An 11852-nucleotide genomic window follows, 5' to 3' on the forward strand; every position below is an offset into this window, starting at 1 on the left:
TAAACAACATTATTCATTACGAAAAAGGACACATTGATTCATGTAAAGACATTCTTCATTATAAGAAAACGATGCATTTGATTATTTTCAAAGACTTTATTAAGAATTTAGAGGTTTCTTAGAAGTCCTAAAAACTTAGAACCACAATAAACTCTATTTTTGGATTCATCCAAAAAAACATTAAATAAAAAGCTAAATTATACTCTCTAAGAGCGGATCTATGGAGGGGTTGGGGGCACGTACGCCTCCTCAAGCTTTGACGTTTTAAATTTATGTATATTATTTTTAACTAAATTTTTAAAAGAATAGAGATTTATATAAAGTAAATTACCTTACTCTAATAAATTAGTAATGTTCCAGTGGTCCATGAGCATGCGTGTGGCCCACCTCCCTCTTTAAGACCAGGATTCAATCCTTAGGAGGAGCAATTTTTTTTTTTCTCCTTTCTTAAATTACTTTACAAAAACCGATTAGTGATTTATTGCTTATGTATCTAGATGAATAATTATATAAAGGTGTATAATAATATTATAATTAGTATTACCTAATAAAGATATTATATATTAATGTATTTAAATGACATTTATATGAAGGTTAAATTACAAATTTAGTCCCAAATATTTAAAAATTGTGACTTATAAATCTTTAATCTTTCAATTTTGATTTTAGTCCATTTCAAAACGTTTAACATATTGATAAATTAATTCAACTTTATATCTAATAGATCTCATGAATACTAAAAATGTTTAAAAACCAACGATTTTATAAGACGAACAAAGTTTTGTGACTATCTAAACCTTAAATTTAAAATGTGTAGCTAATTAATATATTATTTTTAAAAATATTACTAATTGTACCAATTAAGAATCATCATGGGTTGGCCTAGTGGTTGTGGGAACATAAAAAAAAAAATTAAAAAAAAGGGTCATGGGTTCAACCCATGGTAGCCATCATCCTATGGTTTCCTTGAGACCCAAATATTGTATGGTCAAGCAGGTTGTCCCGTGAGATTAATCGATTTATTGTCTTGAAAACCGTCAGAGTTTTGTTTAAAAATATCTTTGAACTTTCAAAAGTTTAAAAAATATCCCTAAACTCAAACAAGCTTCAAAAATACCTTTACTATTATTATATAGATACAAACTCTACTCATCTCAAAAATATTCTTTTAGTATAGTATTCAATTTATTTAAAGTTTTCTTGAGTTTAAAAGAATCCATTTTTAAAAGAAATTATGTAGATATCCCCTTTTTTCACTTTTTTTTTTCATATAGATACTCTCTCAATAAAATATATGTTAAAACTTCAAATTTAAGCATAAAATCCTAAAAATCTTACAAAATTCCAAAATTAAAATCTTCCCTTAACTTTACCAAAATGGTAACTAACCAAATACAAAAAGGACATATTTGACTACTAACACAAGCTCAATTATTAAATGTACAACCTTGTTAAAACATATAAGTTCTATGGTCTTATTGGTGTTTTCATTATCCTTTTTCTTTTTGTTATAGTCTATATATCTTAACATTTAGGTCATTTTTAGAGCAGGGGAAGAGTAATAAATGAATATACATTTGACACATGGGGTCCACACCCAATTTGTAATAAAAAAAATGCAAACTGATTGACGAGTGGACGATGATCAATTCGTTTGTGTTTCAAAATTATGTTATCGTTACCGTTATAATTACCATTATCATTACTGTTACTGTGACTGTACTGTTAGAATATGAGAAGTATGAATCTATCACGTATACGGTTACTGTTACCATTACCATTTAAGGTCAAACAGTAATTGAACTGTAAATGTGAAAAATTCATAATTATAAGTAAATATGATCAAAAGCAATCCAATTACGTTTGCGATTATGAGCCATTACGATTGATGTATCAATGGAATCCCATTACAGTTACACTATTTTTCATTATGAATTGGTAAAAATGCCCTCGTTTCAAAATTTTCTCCTTCCAAGTTAAGTAACTAATTTAAAATCATTTCTCAAATTTCAAATCACAAAATTTAAAATCATTTCTTAAACTTTCAATCCAAATATAGGGTAAATAAATGAAGGAACGGAATTCCTAAAGTGGAAGCAATTGATCACTTTTGTCCCAATTTTATTACAGGAATTTAATACAGAACATAGATATAACAAAGGATTAAGCATGCTTATACAAAATTCTTGATGAAGAAAAACAAAATACCTTTAATGAACACTTCACAGTTTCTTCTCCTGATCAACACTAAAATATAGTATGAACTCTTCTTGGGATCACGAACTCTTTTCACAACCAAGACACCACCAAGAGGACATCTCAACTATTCTCTTGGACAAATAAGAGTTTGGGGAACTCTTTGAAAGAGAAGGGAAAAGATAAAGAGAGTTTTCTTTTGTGATGTTGGTGAGTGTTTTGAGAGAAATTGGTGAGAGTTTCTTTCTTTCTGTAAAAAAAAAAAAAAAAAAATGTAGACCTTGAACATTTGGGATCTCATCCCATAATATACTATATGAGGGATGTTTGTAGCTCCCCTCCCCAATCACCATGCCCTACATTGCAGGGAATTATTTTAATTAATAAATAAAATAACAAATATATATTAATTAAATTAGATTTAGTTAATTAATTAATTTATTAAATATTAATTAATAAATCGAAATGATTTAATTTAATTAAATCTAATTTAAGTAATTAATTTATTAAATATTATATATTTAATTTAATGTATATATAATTCACATTCTATTATACATGCTCTCTCATAACCTATAGATTTAATATGAATCTAATTCACATTAATTTTAACCTATAGTTTAATATGAATCCAACTTACATTAATTTAATATATGAATCATACTGAAGTGTTAATGCTTCATATTATAAGTTTAATTTTTAAATCTAATCAAAGGAAAAAATAACTTTATATTATAATGTATCTTACATTTTTCTGATTCCTTTAATTAATTTGAACATTTCAAATTCCTTCAACATTAAATATCTTTGTTTAACCTGTTGTGAGCTAGCAGAATGACATAATGGACCTATAGTTATAAGCTCCAATGAGTTGAGATTAATTAATTAAACTCTTTAGTTAAATTAATTAACTTTCATTAACTATGGGTATACAACTAAAGACCCATAGCTGCACTCTTATGAACTATAGAATATTTTTGTGTCCATTGATTTAACAAATACATGCAAGTATGTAATGACCTGACTCCCTAGGATTTAAACTAGGTCGTTACTGTATACATGAATGCATACAATTTAAATTGACATTTTTCATGATTCAATAAAACCAAATAAATAGCATAAAATCATAATCTTTATTAAAACTAAATAACTGAAACTCAATTAGCAGGGTACACTTAAAACCATAAAACAAACTAGAAAATTTTCTTAAAAAGTTTAAAAGCAAAAACACTCAACACTTAAAGTTCAAATATCAAGACTAAAAATAAATAAATAAATAAAACATAAAAACATGGTCCCGATGGAACGATCATGAATTTTTCTTGTCATTCGCTGACATGCTCTTACACTTACCTGAAAAATAACATGAGAACGAATGAGTATAAAATGCTCAGCAAGTAACCCACTACCGAGATCAGGCTAATTAAGCATCTATGTCCTCTAGATGTCACTCTCTAGTGGAACGTTCATAAGCTCTTCTTTCCATGGGATGACCATCTAGTGGATAGTTGAACCCCGCCCTACCGTAAGTGAGATATATCCACAAACTTCTACTGAATCTCAAAGGAATTATAAAGTTTTGGTGATAGTTGAATCTAGTGGATAGTTGAACTCGCCTTACCGTAAGGAGATCACCACATCTGGTGAATCCCGAAAGAAACACAAACCTCTGGTGAAGTTCCAAGTAGATCACCACCTTTGGTGGATATCTACTTAAGGGTACGGATAACTATCATTATCATAAACATATCATACATCGTAAAACATAGTCTCACAAACATGCAAAGTCATAACATCATGCTCAATGTTCATCTAATAAATCATATAAACAAAATAATTTTGTTCATGCTTGCACACATAACTTGCTTCAAAACATGATCAAGATCAACTTATTTATCCTTATGCAAACAGTCTTAGAATCCTCAAATTTAATCTTAAATTTATTGCCTGGCACAAAGGCGGTTCCAATGGAAAGATTACTTACCTAACAAATTTGGTCACAAATTTTAATCCAAGTAATTAATCTTCTTAAAATATTTGGAAGTGTTAAATCAACCCTATAATATAAATTACCAATTTTAATTTAGCAACCATAACCCAAAATAATAACTTCAAAATTTAAATTAATCCTTTGGCATCCAAATCTAAAATTAAAGAGGATAAAATTTAAACTCACATTTTCCTATTTTCCTTCATAAATTTCAATTTTCAAATCCTTTATTCCCAACAATTTAAATTGAATTATCTCCAAATCACTTGATCCACCTCAAACACATCAACAAATCTTCTCTAAATTGAAATAAATTCTCACTAATTGAATTTAAATTGAATTACCTAAACCTGAATAATTTAATTATAGCCTCAAAACGGAAAATAGCACCCAAATAATTTAATTAAAAATTACCTCAAAATTTAAGTTGTTACGAAGTCAATCATTCACAAGTTGCTCATAATTAAAACTAGGTCAAATTATCGTTTTACCCCTATAATTACCTTAAGCTTCTTAAGTACCACTAATTCTCTTATGAACAATCTGTTTATGATCCAAACATAAACAAAGTCCCTCTCGGGGCAGAGAGAGAGTGAGGCCTCATTTTTTCAAGTCCTGGAGTCGGCACTTAAAGGAAAAACTTTTCTACTTACCCTAAAGGAAGGAATGAGTCAATTCCATCTTATGTAGTTATGTTCCTAGCTCCTCACTTAGTATTGTCCCTAAAATGGTAGGTATATTGAGCTGATGAGTAGGGTCACTCTAACCCATATAAATCAAAGGACGATCCTCATAAGCAGAAGTTCATAACTCACTCAGGATTGAGATTGAGTTACAAGGTCATTGTTTGAAATATTAATCTTTTTAGTTAATGGTGATACAAAGAGAGATTATACATATTATGAAGAGAGATTATACATATTATGGGCTTATCTTGTACAATCTCATTGCATAGGATACCCCTACTTATATGTCTGCGTATGAATGATTCTGTTCAAATCATTTGTAATACTTACAACTCTCGTAACAATTACAAAGTGGGTCGTATCCATAATGTTACCAAGATAAGGCACCCAACCTTATCCATGAACTATAGAACTTTTTATTTTATTACTTGAGCATGATTCACTTGTATGTCAATCACATAGAGTTCAAGTTACATAAAACATCCCTTGATCTTAGTTTATTGGATTTGAGTTATGTACGGAAATAAATAACACTTATTTGTGACAGAATAAATAATACTTTTATTTATTTACTTACCTCGACATCAGGGAAGGAGTGAATTTCGTCTTATGTAGTTGTGTTCCTAGCTCCTCAATCAAACGAATCCCCAAAATGGTAGGCTTATTGAGTCAACGATTTGGCCACTCTCACCCATACAAATCAAAGGATCACCTTCATAGGCAGGAGTTCACAACTCACTCAGGATTCAGGTCATGTCACCTGTGGTCATCCTGTTGAAATGTAAGTCTCTATTTTGAACGATGTTATATAATGACACTAGTCATTATGTGGTTTGGCCTTATATAAAATTCTTTGTATAAACACCCCCGCTCACATGTCTTTATATGAATGATTAGGATCAGATCATTTGGAGCACTTTACAACAATCGTAACATCTACAAAGTGGGTCGTGTCTCTACGTTGAATAATCATGATCAGATCATTTATGTCACTAGGATAAAGAATTCAGCCATATCCATCTATTAGGTGATCACTTAAACTTGATCTATCTGTATGTCTCTACATACATGTTTAAGCTACAGATGATAACCTTGGATGTTAGTTTATTGGTTTGTAGGTTAATGCTTTTATATGTCAAATAAAGCATCTCATATTTTATTAAATAAATAAATTGTTTGTACATTACAATAACAAACTACAGGACACCCAAGATTTAGGATATCTACCCCAATATCTACACCCTTTTTCCTCTTGTAGATCCATTTGCGACCAATAGGTTTTACACTATCAGGTCGATATACAAGATTCTAGACTGAATTGGAGTACATAGACTTTATTTCAAGATCTATGGCTTTGACTGACCAATCCATCTTTGTCAATGTAATTCATTGTCTGTTTAAAAGACAATGGATCCTCTACATCATCATTAGGTATGGTGGCTTGGGCTTCTATGAAACTCATATATGGCATGGGATAGGATATAACCTCCTCCCCCTACTACGACAAGGTTCTCTCAAGTTATGAGAAAGCACTGACTAAATGTGCTTGGAACATCAATAACCCTTATTGTTGTGTTAGTATTGTCAACAACTCTCGTTGATGTACTGTCATTTTCATAGAAAATTTCACCTATAATTAATTTACTATGCGGTTTGTGATCTCTTATATGATCTTCCTGTTGGGGTTGATGCCCTAAATCTCGTAGGGTCCTATAGTTTGTAAACATTATTGAACAAACTCATTGTAAATTTAATGAAATATATGATATTTTATTCAAATTCATTGTCTATAAAATATATGATATATTAGTTACATTAATCACAAACTAATAAACTAACATTCAAGGTTATCTTTGTAACTTAAATATGTATGTAGATACATACGGGTGGATCATGTTTAAGTGATAACCTAAATGGTCTGTAGTAGATGGATAAGGTTGGGTACCTTAACCTGGTGACAGTATGAGTATGGCCCGTTTTGTAGGTCTTACAATTGTTGTAAAGTGCTATAAATGATTTGATCATGATCATTCATGTATAAAGATGCGAGCGGAGATATTCTATACAAAGGAGTTTGTATAAGACCGAACCACGAAATGTTTAGTCTCATTATATAGTATCGTTCATAATAGAGACTTACATTTCACCAGGATGACTATAGATAACATGACCTGAATTTTAAGTGAGTTGTAAACTCCTGCGTATGAGGGCAGTCCTTTGATTTGAATGGGTGAGAGTGGTCAGAACGCCGATTCAACAAGCCTAACATTTTGGGGATTTGTCTGATTGGGGAGTTAGGAACACAGCTACATAAGATGGAATTTACTCTTTCCCCGAGGTAGGGGTAAGTAGATAAATTGCTCCATTAAGGGCTAATTCCGGATCTTGAACAATGTGGCCACACCCTCTCCTGACCCAAGAAGGGCTTAGTCATAGTTAAACTATGATCTATTGTTCATTAGAGGGATCAGTGGTACTTAAGGAGTCACATGTAATTATAAGGAAAAAATGGTAATTTGGTCTAGCTGTACTTACGAGCAATTTGTGAAGGGTCATCATACTGTTAATTGGTTATATCCAATGGACACGAAAATATATCTATAGTGCGAAGAGTGCAGCTATCGGTCTTAAGTGGAGTGCCCGACAGTTAACGGATGATGAATAATTTAATTAAAGAGTTTAATTAATTATTCATGTACAGTTGGAGCTTCAAACTACAGGTCCATGAGGTCCCCTTGGTAGCTTAATATGATTAATTGAGTATCAGTTTTTGGATTAATTTGAATTGTTCATATTAATAGAGAGATTTAATTATATATATGATATAATTAAGTTGTTTCAATTATATGTGATATAATTATTCTAATGTTTGATACATTATAGCTTAATGAGAGGAAATAAATATTTGAATAAGATTCAAATATAGTTTCTATGAATTGGACTCATAGTTGTTAAATTTAATATAAATGTGATTTATATTAAATGCCATATAAGAGAGAAAAGAAACTATAATTTATATTGTATATGATACAATATTAAAACTATAGGTTATATATTATATTTAATATAATATATAATTTAATATATATATATATATATATATAATATGATAAGTTAGTTATCATATTTATATTTATATTAATTATTATTATTTTAATAATAAGGGAGGGAGTTACAACTTCCTTCCCCTTCTTTTCTCTCCACTCATAAGTGGGTGGTGGTTAATTTTGGCAAGTTGAAATAAAAAAGGTTTCTTCTTCTTGCAAAAGATAGTCAAATTTGCTAGTGAAAAACAACAGAAGAGTTATGGGTGGGTTTGAGTTTTTTAGAACATTCTCAGTCCTTCCTCATTACTATTAAGTTTTCCCTCAAATCCAAAATAGCCAGAGCCCACCATTCCTGGGTTTTCACCCTGAGAATACCGAGAAATCCATTGTGATCGTGTTTGTTCTTGTTCGAGGTTATTCTTGAAGAAAGTCTTCAAAGAATTCGTGAATTATTCGATTGAATCTTGAAGAAAGGTCATCAAAGGTGAGGTTTCTAAAACCCTTTCATTAGCATGTTGTAATGTATAATAAATGCATATCTTGTTTCTTGTTTACTGTAAAATTTATATTCAATGAAAAATGGATTTGGGTCGATCTTGCTTTCGCTCAAGGTTCTCTTCTCTAAGAATTCCGTCACTTCCTCCAAGAATGTGGCATTCTTCGATACAAATATCTTAATATCCTTAGGATCATAAAAAAGATCACCCATGGTCTCTTTGGGATAGGCTACAAACAGACATACCCTTGAACGAGGTTCTAATTTCTTTGGATTTGTAGTTAGCACATGTTCTGAACATCCCCAAAGTGTCCTAAACTACCGTTATGACCTTACTTAAAAATGTTATAGAAACACTTTTGGATGAAACATTGTTCAAGATGTATATTGTAATATCTACTGCATAACCCCAAAAAGATTCAGGTAATTGAGTATAACACATCATAGACCGAACCATGTCCAACAAGGTTCTATTTCTCCTCTCAGATACACCATTTCTATTGAGGTGTACCAAATGCTGAGAGTTGGGATGTGATTCCATGTTCTATTAAATAGTCTTGAATCTCAAGTCCATATACTCCCAGCTTGATCAGATTAAAGTTTTTTAATTGTTTTTCCTAATAAGTTTTCAACTTCAGTCTTATACTCTTATGTTGCATTAGGTAAAGATACCTAAATCTTGAATAATCATTTATAAAAGAGATGAAATATTCAAAACTTCCCCTTACCTTAACATTCAACTAACCACATAGGTCTGAATGTATAAGTTCTAAGGGTTCTTTGGCTCTATAACCTTTTCCAGTAAAAGATCCTTTTATCATCTTACCTTCAAGGCATAACTCATATACTGGTAACAAATTTTCTTCTAACTCACCTAAAAATCCATTCATTGTCAATTTCTCAATCCTATCGAGATTTATATGTCCTAGTCTTAGGTGCCAAAGGTGGACATTTTCTTTAAGAGAAATTCTTTATCTTTTATTTTTAGTCATTGCCATTTTCAATAATTCAGTATTGAGAAGCATTTTCCATGTTAACAGTCTTAGCATATATAAGTTATCTTCTAAACTTGCTAAACAAATCTAAAGGCATTTCACGAAAATAACGATTTGTTTACAGAGAAAGTGATTGAATACAATTGATCGAGTAAACAAGCAACATAAATTAAGTTCCTTTTTATACTATGAACAAAATAAACATTGCCTAATAACAAAAAGGACTTTTTAAAAGGTAATGTAATGCTTTCCATTATAATGGTTGAGACGACCTCTCCCATTTTGACTTTTTGGTCATCTCACCAGCATCCAGCTGCATTCAATAACTAATTCCCTATAAAGAAGAACAAACATGATTAGTGGCTCCTGAATTAATTATCTAGGAAAAATTATCATTCTTCACCAAATAAGTTTCTAAGACAAGCAAATCATATTCACCTTCTTTGGCTTTCTTCTTCTCAGCCAAGTACTTCGGGCAGTTTCTCTTCTAGTGCCCATCTTGGTTGCAATTGAAACAGATCCCCTTTGCAAGCTTGGCTTTCTTGCCCTTTTGGGTAGCAGCAGAAGGGGCAACCTTATTCCCTTTTCTACCTTTCTTCCTCTTCCACTTCTTAGATCTAGAGGAAGAAGGTCCAAGTTTAGTTCCAAAGGTCGAACCTCTGTGGAAATTCCTAGAAGAGTTGGCAACATTTGTTTCTCCATGTTGCCTTTTAACATTCATTAAGAACTCATAAGTCTGTAGCTCATTAAGAAGGGTACGTAGGTTGTACTCTAACTTTTTCATAATAACATTACAACGGAATTGGAGGAAACTCTTCAAAAGAGTCTCCAGACTAAAGCTGACTTAGCTAGTTTTGTCAATGATAACTTGTAGAAATACAAGTCATTGTTCTCTCAAAGTTGGAATAATTAGGATCTTTAGTAATATAAACGCACTCATTATGAAAGAAAACACATGAAATTCCATACATGTGATAAACGCGTACAAAAGTATCCTTTTTAGTAAAAAGCTGCTTCACTAGTACATTTTAACGTATATATCAAAGAAATTTACTAAGTGTTGTAGTTAATGGCAACACAATGGATATGCATCTTAGAATGTTCAACGTATGAAAGATACACTTGGCTTGTGTAGTTCCTGTCAAATTACCACTTGCAGACATGGGCATCTGATTGGTGGTGTGAGTATTTCAGAAGTGGTAGGCGACTATCCCAAGTATGAAAATAATGCAGCCAAATCACCAAGTTGGTGAGATTTGCCTATAAAAGAAGAAGCCACCTGCAGAATTAAGAATGAGAAACTTTTGAGCCCAGACAGTTAGATATTCTCTCAAGAACTAGTAGTTAGAGTCTTTTGCCCGTGCAAACAAGATGTATGAGGAAAGACATTATTTCCACCGTTGATCAAGAGAAGCTATTGGAGAGACGTTTGAGAAAGATATCTTCTTCAATTCCTTCACCAAGTTGGTTGTAGCAAGCATTAAAAACAAGCCAAAATGGACAAGAAATTGAACTAAACGGCTTAACTTCTTCCTCTTCACCTTTCATTTCCATTCACCATTTCATTTTATCAAACTGAAATTGTTTGTATAAACACTTGTTATCTTTAATTCAATCCTATCATTGACCATTTATCACTTCTCCATCCTATTTACCTTTGAAATTGTGTGTGTTTGTGAACTTTCTGACTTAATGAGAGCATGAATTCTATAGCTTAAACCTTCCTGATCAGTTAAATAAAGTTATTACGTAGTTAAGTCACTTTTGAGAACAATTTAACTGCTGAACGCATTAAGTCAACGTGTGAAGTAAGTCTAGAGATAGAATTGCTCACGTCTTTTTCTTATTCAATAATTTATCTCTCACATATTAGAAAGTATAGTTTTAAATCGTATTAAAAAAGAACTTTATAATATAACTTAACCATATACATTTTATTAATTGTATCTTATACAATTAATTCACTTATTTAATATGAACAATTCAAATTAATCCAAAAATAATTTATTTTTATTTTTTTTACCCTTAATGAACTAGTAAAGGGCATTATGGATCTATAAATTAGAAGCTCCAATGATACGAGATTAATTAATTAAACTCTTTAAATTAACCAACATTCATTGACTGCAGCTCACTCCACTAAAGACTCACAGTTCATTCTTTGCACTGTAGATATTGTTTCTATATCCGTGGATGTAACCAATTAACAATAAGTAAATCATTCACGAATTGCTTGTAATTACTGTTGGGGATAATGCCCTAAACTCTCGTTGGGTCCTATAGTTTGTAAACACTATATTGAACAAACGTTTGTGATGTAAACTAAGATCCCTGGTTATCGTTGTAACTTAAGCATGTATGTGGATCATGCCTTAAGTGATAACCAAAATGGTCTATAATATATGTATATAGGAGGGTAACCTTATCTTTGTGACACTACGA

The sequence above is a fragment of the Benincasa hispida genome, chromosome 10 (genome assembly GCF_027475165.1).
Source record: "Benincasa hispida cultivar pf3 chromosome 10, pf3_genome.v1.1, whole genome shotgun sequence".
Classification (NCBI taxonomy): domain Eukaryota; kingdom Viridiplantae; phylum Streptophyta; class Magnoliopsida; order Cucurbitales; family Cucurbitaceae; genus Benincasa; species Benincasa hispida.